General features: G+C 40.4%; 1 long non-coding RNA gene across 1 annotated transcript; it reads left to right on the top strand.

Annotated features, from left to right (window-relative positions):
- Positions 1–29: 29 nt before the first annotated feature.
- Positions 30–8,256, top strand: LOC140328590 (uncharacterized). The gene is made up of 6 exons (XR_011920310.1): positions 30–187; positions 1,424–1,456; positions 2,201–2,233; positions 6,200–6,453; positions 7,293–7,359; positions 7,489–8,256. It is a non-coding gene; the product is annotated as an uncharacterized lncRNA (long non-coding RNA).
- The last annotated feature ends 12,193 nt before the right edge of the window (positions 8,257–20,449 follow it).

Here is a 20,449-nt window from a genome sequence, read left to right on the forward strand (position 1 = left end):
TTTTTCTCTCCTCAACGCAGGGTGGTGTCGTCACTTCCGCCGGAAACCGCGCTTCTCCGTGTGCTGACGTCCATGTGCCAGGCTGTGTGTGGTGGAGCGCAAGAAGCCATGACAGGCTGTGTGAGTGAAAGGAGGTCTCCTCATGGTGCCCCCGGCAGCTCCGGATGGAGCATGCTATTTTCGGACGGTATGTTCTGCTGTCAGTATTTACCTTTCTTATAATTTAGATTGCCACAGGGGTGCTGGGATTATAACACGTGGTATGACTATGGCAATTGTATTCAGGAATCTGTGTTCAGGCTTTACATGGAACTATAGATAAATTGTATTATAGGGCAGACTTCTGGGGTAATCAGTGATCACATTACACAAGTAGGCCCTTCAGGGTACCATATCCTGTTGTTTTTTTACTATTTCTAAAACAAAAACACAGTGGTTGTACATTTGGATGAAAATATTATTTTTATTCATGGCAAAAAATAATGACTTTTGTATCCATTGCATGTGCTACGAAGGTCTCCTTATAAAGCCAGTACATGGCTCCAACAGGGTGTGTGCAACAATAAATTGAGAGCAGTGATGTCATCCAAGTCAGTACAGGACCTGTGGTGTGCCAAGCTCTAAATTTGAGAATGACCTCAAAATGCTCATATCTCCTGGGTGTAAGACTGGGTGGGAATACTGACAATGCCTGGAGTAAGATGAACCTCGACCCCCATCTATAGCACTGAGAGGTCCTTGGACCTCTGAGGATTTTGGCACATATATATTTATTTCTTGTCAAAAAGAAAACAAAAATTTTTGACGGGTAGGCATTATGGGGATTGTATTACATTGCCATGCCACTTAGCATTGCATTCCCTAGGCTTAGTTCACAAAGTTATAACTAATTGCTATAGATCAATATTTATGGTTCACAATATTTTAAGTAACGAGCTGTGATTAAACTAAGTGGCTAAAAAAACAGTGGCTTGAATGGCTAATATGTGAAGTGTGTTGTCTGTTAGGAGGTCAGAGGTTACATGAGGTTTGACACTCGCTGCATACAAACTTCCTGACTTGAGACTATGGAAGAATGTTTTTTTTATCAGACAACTGACAGGCCTCAGTTAATAAATGACTCCCTTATTGACCCAGCAATGGGAGCTCCTGTGTTATGATAATGATACCCCATGCTCTTGTTAACTTGTAAATATAACGTTCATATATTTTTGGTTTCTGCACACTGTCCTCTGTCAGCCTCCATTAAGTCACTGTGCTGGGGGTTTTTACATAGTGTGCTAGAAAGAGTCTCTCCAGACAGCCTGACATGGCTTCACAGTGTCTGCTCAGGTTCGCAGTGAGAGAAACAAAAATTCTAGCGAAGATCATATGTTCGTAAAGTCATATGATATTTTGTAATTCTGTGTTCTCTTTTTTACAGCTTTTTGAGATTGGTTGCCACAAGCCACACCTGGTAAGGACTGTACTGATTCTTTCTGTTGTTTGAGTGATCACATTGTACATGTGTCTGTTGATGAATTCATGACAATGAGCATAGAAGCCATGCTGCCTGCACACCAACATGCAAACAGAAGAAGGGGGCTCAGTTACAAGAAGCTGGTTGAATGAAAGCTTAACTTTTACAATACCTATAGAACCTGTAGCAACATTACCAGTAAAAGCACATCTATCGCCAAAATACTTATTTTATATAGAATCGTGGAGTTCCCTTTTATATATAGTAAACTTGTGCTCCCGCCATGCTTTTTTTTTTTTTTTTTTTTTTTTTAAATGGTAAGGCAGAGCCTTCTTGGGATACCTACGTCATGTATCCCAGAAGGCTCCAGGCTACTCCTTCTGCAACTCTGATCTTGGGTATGCACCAAAGCAGCTTTTCAAGGCGTTTAAAAAAATAAATAAATAAAAAGTTAGGCTTTAGGTGTCAATAGACGCCTGGAAAATTTTAGGGTAAGGTTAAAAAATGAATGTAAAATACATATTCTGTTTCTGTTGTTGCTGCACACTGTTCTTTAACAACCCCCTGTGTTACGTTATCGGGGGTTATTTCATGTGTGCTAGAAAGAGTCACTCCAGACAGCCTGACATGGCTTTGCAGTGTCTGCTCAGGTTCGCAGTGAGAGAAACATAAACTCCATTGAAGATCATATGTTCGTAACATCACAGGATATTTTGTAATTTTGTGTTTCCTTCTTTACAGCTTTTTGAGATTGGTTGCCACAAGCCACACCTGGTAAGGGCTGTACTGATTCTTTCTGTTGTTTGAGTGATAACATTGTACATGTGTCTGTTGAGCACAGAAGCCATGCTGCTTGCACACCAACATGCAAACAGTAGGAGGGGGCTCAGTTACAACAAGCTGGTTGAATGAAAGCTGAACTTTTACAACAACTATAGAACCTATAGCAACATTACCAGTTAAAGCGCATCTATCGCCAAAATACTTATTTTATATAGAATGGTGGCGTTCCCTTTTATATATAGTGTGCTCCCTCCATGCTTTTTTTATGGGAGGGCAGAGCCTCCTGTGATACCTACGTCATGAATCCCAGGAGGCTCCAGGCTACTCTTTCTGCAACTCTGATCTTGGGTATGCACAGAAGCAGCTTTTCAAGGCATTTTAAAAAAAAACAAAAGTTAGCCTTTAGGTGTCAATAGACGCCTGGAAAAATCTTAGCGTAAGGTTAAAAAATTAATGCAAAATACAAATTCTGTTTCTGGACTGTTACTGTGGTGGCTGCACACTGTCCTTTAACAACCCCCTGTTATGTTGTTGGGGGTTACTTCATGTGTGCTAAAGAGAGTCTCTCCAGACAGCCTGACATGGCTTTACAGTGTCTACTCAGGTTCGCAGTGAGAGAAACATATAATAATAATAATATTAATATTATTGAACAGGATTTATATAGCGCCAACATATTACACAGCGCTCTACATTAATTAGGGGTTCCAAATGACAAACAAATACAGACAGTGACACAGGAGGAGAGGACCCTGCCCCGAAGAGCTTACAATCTAGGAGGTGGGGGAAGTAACACACAATAAGAAGAGGGGAGATATGTTGTGGTGGAAAGTAGTGAAGGTTTCAAAAGCCAAATAAAGATGGATAGGAAAATTTGAAAAAATGGGTTTTCAGTGCTCTTTTAAATGAGCAGAGAGTAGGAGCAAGCCGAATAGGACGAGGAAGACCATTCCAGAGAGTTGGGTCAGCTCTAGAAAAGTCTGGCTGCAGCATTCGTGATAGATTGTAGATAAGAGAGTCGGGTTAGTGGAATACCAGAAAATAGGATGTTACAGTGGTCCAGATGAGACATAATAAAAGCATGGTCAAAGAGTTTGGTGGTCTCCAGGGAAAGGTGTGTGAATTTTGGAGATGCTCTGTAGGTGAAAGTGACAGGACCTGGAAATGTTGTAAATATGGGAGTTGAAAGAGAGGGCAGAATCAATGGTGACGACAAGACAATGTGCCTGAGGGGAGGGAGGAATAACAGTGTTAAGTTAGGAATATGTCGGGGTTAGATTTGGAATTTGAGGGGGGGGAAGATGAGTGTTTTATCCAGGTTGATTTTCTGAAATCTGTCCGACATGCATGATGAGCATGAGACCTTATCCAGGACTGAGGGAGACAAGTCAGGGGTGGACAGATGGATTTGAGTGTCATCAGCAGGATGTGTACAGAGAAGAGAGAACTGGTCCAAGAACTTTTGGGAAACACCAACTGGGAGGAGAGGGGGAATTACTATTGAAAGAAACTTCAAAAGAGCGCTCAGGCAAATAGGAAGCCAACCAAGAGAGAACAGTGTCACTAATACCAGTGGAGCAGTGTCAAAAGCAGAGGAAAGATGGAGGAGGAAAAAGTTGCATTGAGACCTAACTCTGATAAGGTCATTGGCCACTTTAGTAAGGGCTGTTTCGGTGGAATGGGCAGCTCGAAAACCAGACTGGAGAGGGTCATGGAGAGAGTTGGTGCTCAGGTAATCGGTGAGTCTTTTATAGACAAGGCACCCTAAAAGTTTGGAAACATATGGGAGAAGGGAGATCGCACGGTAGCTAGAAGGTATGGAGGGGTCCATTGAGAGTTTCTTATAGGGAGAATAATGGCATGTTTGAAAGCAGAAAGGTTGAATAGTTCACTTAGGGCAGGGCCAGGGTAGAGGAATGAGAACGGAGTAGATCAGAGGGAATTGGGTCAAGCGGACAGGTAGTAGATTGAGAGAAGAAAGAAGACCTCATCCACAGTAACAGGGCTGTGGGAGGCCAGGGATGATTTACAGGTGGAGAGGGGGAGGGGGGGGGGATGGTTGGAGTGGCCCAGTGAGCGGAGACATCTTGTCTAATTTTGTCAATTTTATCTCTAAAGTAGGTGGCAATGACTTGGGCAGAGAAGGTAGTTGTGGGGGGAGCAGGTGTGGGGTGAGTCAATTGTTGAGAAGAGGCTTCGTGGGTTGGAAGCTTGAGAGAAAATGACCAGGGAAATATTTTGCTTGGTGACAGTGAGTTCAGTGTTTAAGTGTTGTAGTCTGGCTTTGTAGTCCATGAAGTTTGTGTGCCAGGGTCAGGGGGTAGCGGAAACTATCAGGGGAAACTTTATCCAGAGCCAGATAGTGTGGTTGAACCGTGTGGCAGCTTTATTCGGAGATGTGATTTTAGAGAGGGTGGGGGTTAGGGACAAGAGGCAGTTTGAGAATAAGTTGTGGTCAATGTTACTGATATCTCTCTGCCATTGACCAGGTCTGGGATGTGGAAAAGTGAAGCAAGAGTTCGAAAGGTTGAAGGTGATAAGGAAAAGGCGAGTTTTCAAGGAGGGTGGAGGTAGCAGAGTTTGGAAAATACCAGGTCTAAAGTGTGTCCGGCAATGTTTGGGGCCGTTTATGTTCTGTGTAAGTCGAAAGGAGGAGGAAATGGAGAGCAGTTTGGCTGAGGAAGGATGGTTGGGCTAATCCACTGCAACATTAAAGTCACCAAGGATGAAGTTGGGCGGTAGACGACAGACGACAATAATAAGGGATAGGGGGCCGAAAAGACGGACAGAGTGGACTTCAAAAGAGGTGAAAATGAGGGAGAGCGGGGTAGGGACGACTCTGTATGTACAGTAAGGTCAGAGAATGAGACCCACACCACCCCCTACTCAGTTGTCAGGTCTAGGGGTATGTGTAAAGTGCAGGCATCCAAAAGAGAGAGCAGAGGCAGACTCTGAGGAGGAAAGCCATGTTTCCATTAGAGCCAGGAAGTGCAGAGATTTAGAGAGAAGGTTGTGTATAGAGATTGGTTTATTGCAAACAGATCTGGCATTCCATAGACTGCCAGAGAAAGGGGGTAAGAACTTATGGGTAGGGTTAGTGGGAATGAGGTTAGGAGAAGGGAGTATCTTGCTTGGGGTGTAGGGAATTGAGGGACTGGGGTAGGGTTTCAGTGAGATGTCACCAGAAAGTAGCAGTAGAGAAAAAAGGTGCAGAAGGACAATGAGTTATCAAACTAAGAGGAGAGAGAAAAGAACCAGCAAAAAGAGTGCAGGGTGAATAATACATTTTAACAGATAATTGACAACCATATGAGTACGAGTAAACAATGTGGCAAAAAGTCCATGAGAGTAGGTCCTGTAATATGGGTTGTAGTGAGGCTTATAAGTTTGCTGAGTTCCAGAAGTGGGATAGGATGAGTCAGTCACAGAGATGGCTTGGTGAAATAGCAGTTCAGAATGGCAGCAGTAGAGGTTGTGTTGGAGTCCAGGTGGATGCTTAATGATGAATCAGTCCAAAGGCAAGAGATAGGAGTTGCAGAGTATAATTGTATGTCCAATTCTGTTCCAATTCCCGTTCCCATTTCCTGGATTCATTTCCATCGCACTTAAAATTTGGTCACGTGACCTTGCCCGTTGTTTAAATAGAAGTGCTTTGGGCCCTGAATATGGATGGACTGATAGGAGTACCAAGGAATTTGGGATATCAGTTGAACCTAAATAGGGGGAGAGGTTGACAGGGCAATAAATATAAATGTGCACTCAGCTGGAACAAAGGGAAAGTAAACAGAAAAATCTATGGGGAAATTTAAGTTGGTGCAATAAATTCATTCACAATGGGAGACGTACCATACACAATCAGATGAAGATTAAAGGAGAAAACAGTGAAGTGAAATACTAACATCGTGTTTCAGTAACATTACAGAATATTTTGTAATTCTGTGTTCTCTTCTTTTCCAGCTTTCCAAGGTTCATTACTACAACCCATACCTAGTAAGGACACTACTGCTACTGTCTGTTGTCTGAGCACTAACATTGTACTCAAATGTTTGTTGCTAAATGCATGACAATGTACACAGAAGCCATGCTGCCCGCACTCCCAACATGCGAACAGTCGGAGGGGGCTCCGTTAAAAGTTGGTAGAATAAAATCTGAACCTGTAGAACTTGACAACATTAGCAGTTAAGTGTCAAAAGATGCCTGCAAATCTCAAGGTAAGGTTAAGAAAAATACATTTAAATGCAAAAAATATTTTCTATATCTGGACCATTGCTTCGGTTGCTGCACACTGTCTTTTAACAGCCTCCTGTGTTATGTATTGGTGGTTATTTCATGTGTGCTAAAGAGAGTCTCTCCAGACAGCTTGTTGTAGTCTGATTGTGACTCTTCAAGTTCGCAGTGAGAGAGACATTTTCTATTACTGAGGTTATTCTCCAGACCTTTTTTAATTTTTAGTTTGATCAAATAATAAACCCAGTTATGTTATGGAAACCTGTAATGAATTACATACATATGCTGCAGTTGACCTTCCCTTGTGATTGCTAGTTGATCTTTTTTGCTTGTGTCACTGGCTAAGAACAAGTAGGCAGCAAATCAGGAGTATTGATCTGCATAATTGTTGCTCCATCGAAAACTTTAGCTCCAGAAAGTTAGTGGCTAAGCACAATATGACCTTGTCATTGTTTATTGGTCTGCAGTCAGATTTTAATGAGAACAAACATTAGCATAATGTAAAACTAGATTGGATTTTTTGGCACAGTATTTCAGGAGTAGTCTATAATTGGTGTATAAATTCTGACTGAACAATACATCCATGTCATGATTCATTAATAGTAAATTGCACAGTTGTCGACTGATCTCTCCTGAAAGTGGTAATTGACTTGCTGTCACACCTCGCAGTCTTCATGGCTTTTCCATAAAACGGCTTTAAAGTCAGGCAACTAGCATTTTTAGTAACTGTCCGACTTGCAAAATCCCTTCCTTTCTCATGTTTGTTTTAACTTGCAAGTGCTCAATTTGTTTTAACTGATTCTCAAACTGCATTTTTTTTAAGATTGTGCCTTTTGAATAAAGAGTTGAAGAACAATTAAGACTTATTTACATCAAAACAGACATCTGAAGTGAGTACTTCTTTGTAAAAGTAAATTTGTATTTGGCATTTCTCTTTAGTGTTTATTGATGTACTTGAAAAGTAGTTAAACAATGAAAATTCTGTAAGCAATTATGCTTTTTTTTTTTACCTTCTCTAGAATGCCAGTGTGTATGGTTAGAGGATGTTCAACCACATCCAGAAACAAGACTGATGATATGACACTTCATGTTTTTCCAACTGAAAAGGAACTTGTAAAGCTGTGGCTTCAGCAAATGAAGCAAGATTTTGGGGACTTGGAACTCCTGGCAAAAAGAATTGTCAAAGGTCCCCGAGGAACATTTCGAGTGTGTTCCCTCCACTTTACCCACGATTCCTATGATCTGAGAGGTTCACAGACATATTTAAAAAAAGAATGCTCTTCCAGCTGTATTTCCAGATTGTACATCTCAACCACCAACAAAACGACGGCGATTTTTAACTGTCGGTCAGACATCATCAAGTGCTCCATTAACAATTGAACTGGGTACAGCACATACTATAATCTCAGCTTCTAGTGTACAAGATCAGGGCAAGAAATGACAAAAAAAAATTTCTGAAAACTGGTCTGGTGTGTCATCTCATGTGCAAGGATCTAGAACATTTGCATCTGACCTTGGAAAACTGCAGTCTTCTGTTGTAAAAATACACTTGAGAAGTTGTGTAAAAGATAACAGTTCTTTCCTGGGCAAGAAGGAATGGGTTTTTTAAATCAAACAAAGTGGATTTCTCAGCTATTTTTAGAAGAGGAACTTGACCATAACAGTCTATTTACTTTCCCAGTACAAACTTCACAAGTAAAGGTTTAGTTCTTTATGTACAGGAAAAATGTAAAAGAGATCAGCTTAATGTAAATCTTTTTAATAAATGTGAATGTTTTAAGAAAAAACATTATTTTGATGTGTAGTTTTTAAATATACAATATATGAACATTAGTAGAACCATAACTACTTACTTTACATAGGTAGCATAATAAAACTGTGCCAAAAACAGATAATTATACAGATCAAAAAGCATCTCAAACCATTGTGGGGGCCATGGAATTAACTTGAAAAATGGCATTCATGTTCCTGACTGGTAGACAACACAATAGACAGAAAACACAGAAATAGCAGGGAACAAGGGCATAGGTATAGAGAGCAATGGGGATTGAATGGGCTGCTGCACTCTTGGCTTATGTATTATAATTCTTAGAGACTAACCAATAATACCAGGTAGCATGAAACATTTTTTCAGTATTCTGAATACTAGTAGTGAGGTCCCCATAAGCATTATTCCCGTAATTTGCTGAAACCACAGAGGTGGGCGCCTCCGGATATCTCTGTTGCAGAGGCACACACGAACAGGCAGCATTTACCAGATGTCGCACAACTGACCTGTGGTACCCTCTTCACTGATGTATCATTGTGGTGAAGTAAGAACGCCGGGTCCTCTGAACACCATTTCCATAACCTTTCCCCAAAAAGGACGTAAGACCAGTGCATGACCAGAGAGTGTGTAAGAGTCCCTCTTTCTCTGCTGCACCACCAGCAGGTGTCCTAAGAGATCAGAAAAGGCTCTATGTATGTGGATTTGCGTATAGTACCACCTAGATAGATTTTTATAACCCAATTCCTAAACCCTACAATGGAAGCTCTATGGGTCAGTTCAATATTCCTAGTCTTCTGTTCTAGAGTGAAGGTGGTTTTGAATTTTTTATCATGCTGCCAGCAATGGTGGGGGGAAAACCCCCCCAGCGGAACACATTTTGCACCATCCCTTCTTCCTTTACATTTAGCGGCCATGTAAAACTCCTCCTTAGAGTTAGTGTCTTTGGGAGAGTAAGTTCCTCAACTGTACTCCATCAGCCTTGTGTCAGAAAATCTTTTGCCTTACAGAGACCACAGGACAGCAAATTGCTTAGACCAGGGTCTTCCAGGCCTGGGCAAAAGATGGGTAACCAATAATTAGGAAAGGAGGGGAAGGTTGCAGAGGAATATTATGTTAACTAAAGTACTTTGTACAGATCCTCAGTGAGCACGATCATGAGGTCCTGCCTGAACCCACTCCTTTCTGTAGTTTGCACCCAAGGCAGCATATTAAGCTGGATCGCGCTAAAAGTTTGCTCCAGAGGGACCCAGTGCTTGCACCCATCATGACAGCCGCCACATGGTAGAATACTTTTTAATTCCCAGACCCACCGCTTCATTGGGTATCAACAATAGTATGCCGTTAAGACAGGGCCATTTGGGTCCCCAAATAAAGCCAAAGATCATTGAGTTGACCATCTTGAAGGAGGGTGGCACATGCATGGGGAGGATTTACAATAAAAACAACCGTGGGAGCACATTGACTTTGACCATATTGATCCAGCCAAACCAGGTAAACGTACCGATGTGCCACCTGCCTCCATCCACTCGTTTTGTGAGCCGAGGGGGAAGATTAAATATTAACAGCTAATAAATTTCCAGGTATGTAGGTTCCTAGGTCTTTAGATGCTGAGTCTGCCCATTTAAAGGACTATGGATGGAGGGTTGCCCCAAAAGATGTGAAGATTTTTGGGACCTCTGATTTGGAATAGTTGATTTTGAATTTGGATAATGCCCTGTACTCTCAGCTCTTCAAGGAGACCTGGCAGTGAAATAACAGGGTTAGATACAATAAAAAGATCTGCAAATGCTGCAACCTTCTGGTGTACGCTTCCTATCTCCAGTACAGCAGTGTTTGGGTTATGTCTTAATGATTTTATTAGTGGCTCTAATGTTAGAATGAATATCAAGGGGAATAATGGGCAGCCCTGGTGTGTGACATTGAAGATGTGAAAGGGGTCAGAGCTGAATCCATTCACCTTTACTGGCAGTTGCTTCTCTTTACACCGATTCAACCTGTCTAACATTTATGACGCAGAGTATGTTGCATAAATGTTAGTCAAAAACCTTCTCGGCATCAGTAGATAATAGGAGCATTTTCCTGGGGCTGGACAGCATGGATTGGCATCCTGTGAAGACATAAAACCAGTTTGGTAAAAGTGAACCGGTTTTGATATATATATGGTTGGAGCCTAGGGGGCCAAGGTTTTCATTAAGAGCTTTAACCCTTGATTGAGTAAGGAGATTGGCCTATAACTGGTTCATGAAGCTGGCGCCTCGCTTTGCTTAGGAATTACTGAGATATGTGCCCAAAAAAAGTCTGTGGGAGGTGTTTCATCTTCTGAAAGCACATTTAAAGCCTTCAAAAAATGAGTAGCCTAAATGTCAAAGAAAACCTTAGTAGTATGTCAATGTGAAGCACTGCAATGTACACTGTACATTGACTTCACTGCAATTTCAGCAGTGTGAGAGTAGCCTCCAGTGCTACATAGTCTTGTTTTGGAAGTGATGGCATGCATGAGGCAGTTGAGTTAGAACAAATGGCTTTGAGCCTATTGCCTCTGCAGACTTTGGCTTGGGAATATTCTACAAGCTTATGTAAGAGTCCCAGAAGGAATCCACAATAGCCTCCACTTGGCATTTCCTCTGGCATGACTGATCCACCAGAAAAAGATCAAATGTCAGTTCCCTCTGTTTGTGTAGAGCAAGGGTCAGCAAACTTTTTTTGGCTACTAGGCCATTTTAGGAGGTCGAAAAAGGCACACTAGGCCGGACTCTCTCGAGTCCCGCTATGCCACCACCCAGGAACACCCCTGAAGGGAAATCCCTCTCCCCTGCAATGCATACGGATGGAAGGAAACGCCCTTGATAGGAAATCCCTCTCCTCTGCAATGCATACGAAGGAGAGGAAACCCCTCTGATAGGAAATCCCTCTCCTTTGCAATGCATACAGAGAAGAGGGAACACACCTTATAAGGAAACCCTCTCCTATGCAGTGCATAGGAGAGGGAATGTCCCCTTACCCCAGCGTCAGAAATGTTATCACCGGTCACGGTAAATAGGCAAGGGAGGCGTAACAAGGAGGATCAAGAGCCGCATGCGGCAGACCCCTGCCAGCCCAGGATTAGGCCAGATAGACCAGGGGGGCATTGGGGCGGAACGGACTACTGGCTAGGCCGTATCTGGCCTACCCCTGGTGAAGAGCATTTGATAAAATCCTACTACATTTATCCCCATGTTATTAGGCCCTCTGGCATTTTACCAACATGGCCTTAGCTTTGGATGTAGGAGGGACAACTTATGCCGGACAGCGTCCAGCTCCTGACCTGTAATTGCATTTAGAGAGCCCTTATGTGCTTACTTCATTTTCTGTATCTGGGAAAGAATGGCCCTAATTTCTTTTGACAGACTTGTTTAGGCCTGGTTCCAACTACAGCCTTATGGGCCTCCTAAACCATTAGGGGATTTCATCCTGGAGAGCAATTTTCCTTAAAATAGTGTTGGAGTTCAGACAGGACTTCAGCCTTAGCCACTACATCCTTCAGGAGATATTTATTCAGCCGCCAGTTTCACAACCGTGGTCTGGCATGTTGTAGCAGCTTAATGTGTAAATTCATCTGGACATGATCAGACCTTGTGATATTGCCTATGGTACATTTGTGCACTTGGGAAAGGTCCACCTAGTGCAGCCAGACATGGTCAATGTAAGTAGTTACTCCCAGCTAACTGCTTGTATTGTTCCCAACCTAATACTAGTTTTGTACCTCTAATTTGATCTGGAATTCTCAGAGTTTCGTAAGCAAGTTACTGACTAACTTCCTAACGTCCTATAGAACATTTCAAAATCTGTACCCCTGATGTAGGTCTAATGTTTATTAGATGATAAACTCTGACCTGGCTATACCAAACTATTTCTGTTGCCCTGATGCTGGATGAAATATTACATCTCAATATCAATAAAAAATTCTTGTAAATCAAATTATTCCCAATAAGCAATGTGCAAAAAAAAAAAAAATGCCAGACTTCTTACTTAAATATTTAAATACTAAATTCCTGTACACATATTGTTTCTGTTTTATATAACCTGTACCTACGTTAAATTGAACAATTTGACAATGTAACCTTATGCCTGTACTATTGTTCTGTACTTTGTAACCATTTGTTTTGTATTTGTACATCACCATGTACTGTATTTAAAGTTGTGTCCAATAAAAAAAAGTGTAAACAGAAAATACACTGTTGGTTTTGTATTAGAGAGGTGTTTTCTAACTATCTGTTTTGTTTGTGGATAATGTGGATTGTGTCTAACCAAACTTTCCTAATTTAAAAACCTAGTGTACCAAAAGGCTCACATTTATTTATGAAACAAACTAAAAGACATATATAAGGAACAAATAAGCAGTATAGAAAAGAGAAAACCACATTTGTAAAAATCCAAGACCATAACCAACAAGTTATTTTATAAACCTTGCAGCTCTAAAGTCATTCTGGTCGCCATATCCAATGGTATATTGGATTTATATAGAAAATAACAAGGATGATTGGATTTGTAACAGGTGGGATACAAAGATATTAAGTAGCGCAAACCAGGCTTGGTAACCAATAAAGGTGTTGCACGTCACAAAGGAAATAGACATCAGGAAGTATGTGTAGGGGGAAGGTGGGGCAGGTAGAGGGGGTAGCATCCAAAGTTACATGTAATGAAAGTGTCAATACAGTCAAAAGGGAGAGGGGAAGGAAGGTATCACATGGCATTCAAGAGCATACAGGTAACCCAGGTTCTCAAAGTAATTTTTGTACTCTTGTCGTTTACTGAAACTGCCCCCAGTAGTACCATGTAGTATGGAATTTCTCCTAAGTACTGTAAATGGAGGCCATCAGGCCTTCCATCAACATAATCTCATTAACCTTCCTAATCCAAAAGCCAATCTAAGGAGGAGCAGATTGTCTCCAAAGCAGGGGTATACAGGATCTGGCTTCATTACCTAAGTGTTGCACAAAGGAGTTGCGGTATGCCTTCAATGGTATATCATTGTGATGAAAAAGGAAGAATGATGGGTCCTGTGCTACAGGGCAATCCGTGAGGTTTTGAGTAATCTCCCACATTCAATCCAGAGAGGCTGAAGCATAGGGCAAGTCCAAAAAACATCCAGGATCGTCCCCCTATCTGCCCCGCATCTCATCTTAGATTTGGAACTGCAGGGAAGTACTAGTGCAGCCTCCTAGGCATCATGTACTACCCTGACAAAATTTTGCACCCAAGCTCTTGGAACTTGTTACAGATAGAAGTTTTGTGTGTCAGAGGTATGAAAGAGAGTTTCTCTTGTGGAGTAAGTGTAACGTCTAACTCTTGCTCCCACGGTGTCGGTGAAAGTACTGAAAATTCATCCTCACCACCTTGCCTGGATAATAAAGTCTCTTGCGCTACCCAGTTCACCGACATAGATTGCGAAAGCATGGGTCCTCAAGGCCAGATGTGGAGAGGATGGCCATTTATTGGTACCAGTGGCGACACATAGCAAGAAAGAAAGGCCTAAAGCCAGTGTGCCAAATAGGTCCCATAGTCAGGTGGAGTTTGAGCTCCTGAGAGGTAGGGAGGAAAACCCAAGGCAACATGGGGAGTGGGTTCCTAGTAAAAGTCTGCTCAAGAGATATCCATTGCTTACATATGGTATTGCAACGCCAGTCCACCACTCTAGTCAGGTGGGAATGCCACATAGGTAGGTATAGTAGGTATAACAGTCAGGAACACCCAGTCCACCTGCCGCCTTGAGAAGGAACCACAATTTGCGTTGCAAATACTGCAGATGCAGTATACATTCCTAGATAAGCTCAAACATTAAAGAGTTAAGTATTTTGAAAAACAATTTAGGGATCTATCGGTAGAGTTTGGAACAGAAACAGCAGTGTCAGTAAGACATTTATCTTAAGGATCTGGACTAAGCTAAATGTAAACATACTTACTTGGCCCATCTGTGCTCCAACAGCAGATGGGAAATTTAGTTGAAACATCTGAAGAAAGGTCTTCTGTATATAAGGACCCAAGTATTTAGGAGCAGTATCTGTCTATTAAATGAATATGCCAAGATCTGAAACAGGTTCGTCAGGAGATTATGGTCATGGCTTTGGATTTGGAGTCGTTTATTTTAAAATTGGATTTCAACTCCCTTAATAAATGTGAGAGGGGAATAATGAGGTTAGAGACAAAAAACATTGGGTCGTCTGCAAATGCTGCAACCTTCTGGTGAGACTTCCCCATTTGTAGATCTGTAATATTTGGAGTGTGGTACACTGACATTATCCAGAATAGCATGTTGTGGCCTAATCCTTTGTGTCTCAAGGTAAAAGCCATGAAGGTCCCATCAACCCTGTCAAATGCATTTTCAGCATCCGTAGAATATAAGAGGGCTGGTATTTTCCACAATTTGGCTGCATGGATCCAATTAAGTACCCTGATCGTGTGATTGTCTCTGGCCTCCCTGAAGGGCCTTTTGAAAATCAGCTTGATCAAAATGAGCTCATTTATGTATCAGGTTATTTTGTCTTTATTTTAAGTGACATGCCTCACAATAATATGTATTGTACAATATTGTAATGGTCAAGATTCTTAAATTGTAATGTTACTACATTCATTTACTATAGGAATGGTTATATATTGGATGGTGTAGTGATGTGCACTTCAAATTCCTTGTTTGACAAGAATAGCATAGGCCAGGGGTCAGCAACCTTTACTATCAAAAGAGCCATTTTGCCTCCTCTTCCACTAAAGAAAAATAGTCTGGAGCCGCAAAGCATAACACAGTTTATAAACTTTTAAAAGTTTTAATATTTTTTTAATTTTACCTGTTACAACAAGTGTGCATGTGTAGGCCTACTTTGAAATAAATTAAACACTGAACTATGCGCAGTGTCTTGGGAGGAAGGGGAACCCCCATCAGAGATCTCCCCGCGGCAGCCGAAGGGAGCCACAACAAGGAGGCTGAAGAGCCGCATGTGGCTCCAGGGCTGCAGGTTGCAGACCCCTGGCATAGGCTTTAGTGTGCAATTTTGTTCAATTTGAATCAAGGTTTGTCTTAAGTATAATAGACAAGATTGAGAGAAACATATTGCTCTGACCGCTAACCTCAAGACTGATTAAATCACCCTGGGTCCCGGTGTTTGAATTGGGTGGAGGTATTGGAAATGCTGGAAGCACTGAAGATAATTGCACCTATCTCATGAAACAGCAATGTAAAATTGCCCATGAACATCAAGACTGTGATGACTTACATCTCCAACCAGGTTTCAAAGACAGCTTAACTTAGCTCTAGCATAGATCAGATCATTTTCTGTTGGGCACAGTAGAATGTCCTTTTCCTAATAGCCTCATCCAGGTCCTCAGAACTCAGCAGTTGACAGGCTCAAAAGATAGGCTCAACATCCAATGATATCTTCAGGTCATTTTTCAAAAATGGGACAACACCAGAAATAGATCAGATGGCAATACTGAATAGCACTAGTCTTAGCACTTGAGCACTTACCATCCTTAATTCAGGAGTCAGGATGCTCTCTTTCACAGGTAAAATGTTTTATAAACTCCATTCATCATGTGCAGCAAAAGTTTTGTCAGTTCTTGGCAAGATCCTCAGGCGACTTAATTTAGCAATGTTTTGGCGCTCCCACAAATCAGCTCTCGATAAAAGGTCTATTCTATCCAAGTACAAGGCTAGTCAGCTCCCATGAATTATGTTGAATAGACATAGAAACCTCTGCTGGCATGCTTTCTCAGGATGAAAATTAAAGTTAAAACCTCTAAAAAGATTCACCTTTCCTAAATGGTGCTTTAATGAGCCTTTTTTTTCTAGACAACTCCATTAACAATTTTCCTTATTGCAATAACAATAACTAGACCAGGTTCAGGGATACAAGGCTTCTCCTGTATGTCCTATGACTGAGAGACCTACCAAAGAAAGATTGTGCTGTGATCTTCCTGAGCTTTTTTTTCAAAGATGGCAACACATTTTATTTTATTGGAGATCAATATCAATATCAATGTACCTTCTTCCTCACCAGATACGAACAGGAATTGGCAAGCCTAGATGTTGTACAAAAAAAACAAACAACTTCATTAAAAGTCATCTTCTAGATCAGGGGTGTCACACTCTGGCCCGCGGGCCAAATTTTTATTGGCCCCCCGAGGATTTGGGAAACTAAATAGCATCTGGCCCGCCAAAGCCTTCTTCTGCAAGTGATGCCGCTACCACAACTCACGGCATCACTCGCGTCCACCGAGTTCTATAGACGCAAGTAAAGCCGGGAACTGCAGTCCCGGCATCACTCGTGTCTCGCATCTATGGAACAGCTCTTTGCCCATGCGGCTCCGCATTGGGCTGTTCCATAGACGCAAGTATAGCTGGGAATTGAAGTCCCAGTATCACTTGTCTTCTGTTTCTCTTCTGAGACTGGTCGCTATTCCTAGCTCACAGCAGGAGAAATAAAATTAATCAGATCTGCAGGAAACAAAAAATAAAGTACAAGGTAGTCATTTGTGTGAAATGTGTGAAACCATCAAAATTGGATGTCACTCTTTTCTGTCTCTTTTGTAAATAACTTTCTTTTTCTTTTCTAACAAGAGTTTTGAAGATATCAGATATGAGCACATATTTACACATGTGTAACATTCATTTCATTATTTGGTGTCAATTGATTATTAGCAATCATGCCATCTTTACTCAGATCTATTCAAGAACTGTAGCTAGGGGCCAATTAGTGCTTACATTGCATTGCCAAGTATTTTCTTGTTCCAGATTGCATGTTAAGCAATATCTATTTGTTTCCATATAAAAATGTTTTATATTTATTTGAAGGCATTACTTCCTATTTTTTTAATAAATTTCAAGTTTGGCCCCTGACTTGGTCTGAGTTTTTAATATCGGCCCTCTGTGTATTTGAGTTTGACGTTCTAGATTGTAAGCTCTTTTGGGAAGGATCTTCTTGTACTGTGTCATTGTTTGTCTCTGTTATTTGCAACCCCTATTTATTGTACAGTACTGCATAATATGTTGGCACTAGGGAGGGAAAGGGAATTCTGTAGTGTCAATTCAACAGTTTCAAGTATAGAGTCATGGCTCGGAATTTACTGGGGCTGCTGACCTCATAGTCAAGATGATAGCTTACAGCAGCAGTCTCTGGACTTTTGGATGTCTCCACAAAGGAGACTTTTGCAGGTAAATAACATGCATATAATATGTTTTATGCACATTTATTTTAACGGGAAGCTTTTAGTCAGCTGACAGGATATCATTAAGTTGACAGTTTTTAAAGTGACAGTTCTTCGTTTGACCTTCAAAAAATGGAGTAAGCTGTGGGGTGCTTTAAAGGCTTTAGTAAAGCTGATTGAATCTGTCTGAAAGCTTAGCATCTTCACTGTAAAAAGCTTGTTAGGCCTAAAAGCTGATGAAATCAAGCATATTGTTGCTCTAAGTATACAATATACAGCCCAGTATAAAACAGTCAGCACTGATTGCAAAAGCTGTCTTTATCTGGTTCACTTCATCTTGTTTAAAGCACATGTAGCTGTTTGTGTCAACCTAATAACAGATAAATAAAAGAATGCGAAATCAAATTAGAGCCTGAATTGTGTTTTCTCCTTTCCTAAACTTCTAGACATTAAAGCTTTCTCCAAGCATGCATCTGTGAAAATTTTTACTTTAGGAATCTAGAATAAATGTGTACATGGAGAAAGCTTAAACATATCCTCAATTGAATTAAATATAAATTAAATATATAAATAATAACAAATATTGAGGCTTTCATTGTCAACCCCCTACTTGCCTGTATCCAACTAAAATACCATTGATTTACAGTTAGGTCTATAAATATTTGGACAGAGACAACTTTTTTCTAATTTCAGTTCTGTACATTACCACAATTAATTTTAAATGAAACAACTCAGATGGAGTTGAACTGCAGACTTTCAGCTTTAATTTAGTGGGCTGAACAGAAAGATTGCATGAAAATGTGAGGAATTAAAGCCTTTTTTTTTACACAATCACTTCATTTCAGGGGCTCAAAAGTAATTGGACAATTGACTCAAGGGCTATTTCATGGGCTGGTGTGGGCAATTCCTTTGTTATGTCATTATCAATTAAGCAGATAAAAGGCCCGGAGTTGATTTGAGGGGGGGTGCTTGTATGTGGAAGATTTTGCTGTGAACAGCCAACATGCGGTCAAAGGAGCTCTCCATGCAGGTGACACAAGCCATCCTTAAGCTGCAAAAACAGAAAAAACCCATCCGAGAAATCGCTACAATATTAGGAGTGGCAAAATATACAGTTTGGTACATCATGAGAAAGAAACAAAGCACTGGTAAACTCAGCAACGCCAAAAGACCTGGACGTCCACGGAAGACAACATTCACTATGATGCAGAGGGGACAAAACAATCCAACAAATAGTGCTATCATTCTTCCTATGAATTTTGTTGAAATTTTTGTTTAGCTTAAATCTGTTCTGTTGGAAGCTAAAGAAGATTTTTTGTGATCAGAATAAAATCTAGAAACTTGCATCACCTGGGGTATAAGGACTACTGAGTTACCTGAAATCCTAGTTTTTGTAACTATAATTATCTCTGACTTAAAGGGGCTGTTAAATCTGTAGAACTTGCCCTCACAGGAATGGCTACATTTTCCTGGTTTGTTCCTGGTAGTTTTAAAATAATCACTCAACTAAAACTGTGAGGTTTTCAGGTTTTAAACTTCAGGTACTCATAAAGTTTGTGTTATTGCCCTGGAAAAAGCCAGAGAAAATCTATGAGTGTAAGATGAAAATATTGTGCCAGACAGAAAAGTGCCAGACATGGCCACATTGTTTGGAATCAGTAATCAAGGTATTTTCAAAGGTCACCTAATTAATGCAGAATAATTACTTGATGTACTGAAGATCGAAAAAAAATGGAGAAAGCTGCAGAAAAGCTGAAGAAAGGTGATAGTTTTTTGCCAAACATTGCAGTTGCTCAAGACTTACAATATTTTAAAAATGTTGGGTTTCGACTGCACAGTTCATCCACCCTACCCACTAGATCTTGCTCCATCTATTTCTTGCTTCCCAATCTGAAAAATTTGTAACAGAGAGGATATTTTTGAATGATTTGCAGGTGATTACAACAGCAGAGCAGTATTTCAGTGACTAAACATCAATTTTTTTTTGGAAAAGTAGTAAAACTTAGGAAACGTTGTGGAATAGCATGTAAATTTCATGACGCCATTCCCTGGTTGGCCTAGAAAGGCCTAGAACTTTTTACTTGACTTTTTTTAGCCCAAACAAATATTTAGTGGACCAATTTGCACAATAAAGATCCTAAAATTATTATCATTATTATTTTTAATAAACAGGATTTATATAGTGCCAACATATTACGCAGCGCTGTACAATAAATAGGGGTTGCAAAAGACAGACAGTGATACAGGAGGAGGAGCAGACCCTGCCCTGAAGAGTCTACAATATAGGAGCAATCTTGTCTTGCAGAACCCTGGTTATATTTAGGGCTAATAATGATGTATTTTTGGAACCATATGCTATTGCATATAACAAGAACCAACACAGGTGTGTGAAATAAGCTCATCTTTAAGCAGTTGTACCTAGAGCAAACATTCAAAAAAAAGTTACATTTTCTGTTTTAATGACAGATTTGGTGCCTGCTCCATTTCCCTCTTTCACCAAAAAGTTTGAACCCTCACAATCTGCCTGTTGACAGAAATGAAATAATAAAAACAGAATTTTAACATAATTCTCCAATTTCACTAAAGAAATGCAGGGGAACAAGGTCAAAATGAAGACATAACTAGCTTCAGGGATGCAGTCTTATTACCTGGAACATTTCTAAATGAATAAGAGACTCTCTTATTCCGAAACCCACTTTATATCTGCATTGGTAACCCATCATCTTTACTTTTTAATTTTTACTGTCCAAAAAAGATGAAGAAATGTTTTCATTCTTTCTAACACAGTGACAAATTCTATGCCATGGTCAGTAAGTTACTGCTAAGTATATAGATTCAGTATATACTGAAATTTTTTTCAGGTATTCAGATCATTGCCCTTTTTTTTTACTGAACTGAAAATACTGAAATTGTTTTAACGTGACATTTTTTTATGTTACATAATATTTTTAAGAAATCAGAAAAGAAACTGTATTGTTGGCATAAGATTTTTTTCCCTATCACTTTTATATTTTGTTGAACCGCCTTTCACAGTA

The sequence above is a fragment of the Pyxicephalus adspersus genome, chromosome 4 (assembly GCF_032062135.1).
Source record: "Pyxicephalus adspersus chromosome 4, UCB_Pads_2.0, whole genome shotgun sequence".
NCBI classification, from domain to species: Eukaryota; Metazoa; Chordata; class Amphibia; order Anura; family Pyxicephalidae; genus Pyxicephalus; species Pyxicephalus adspersus.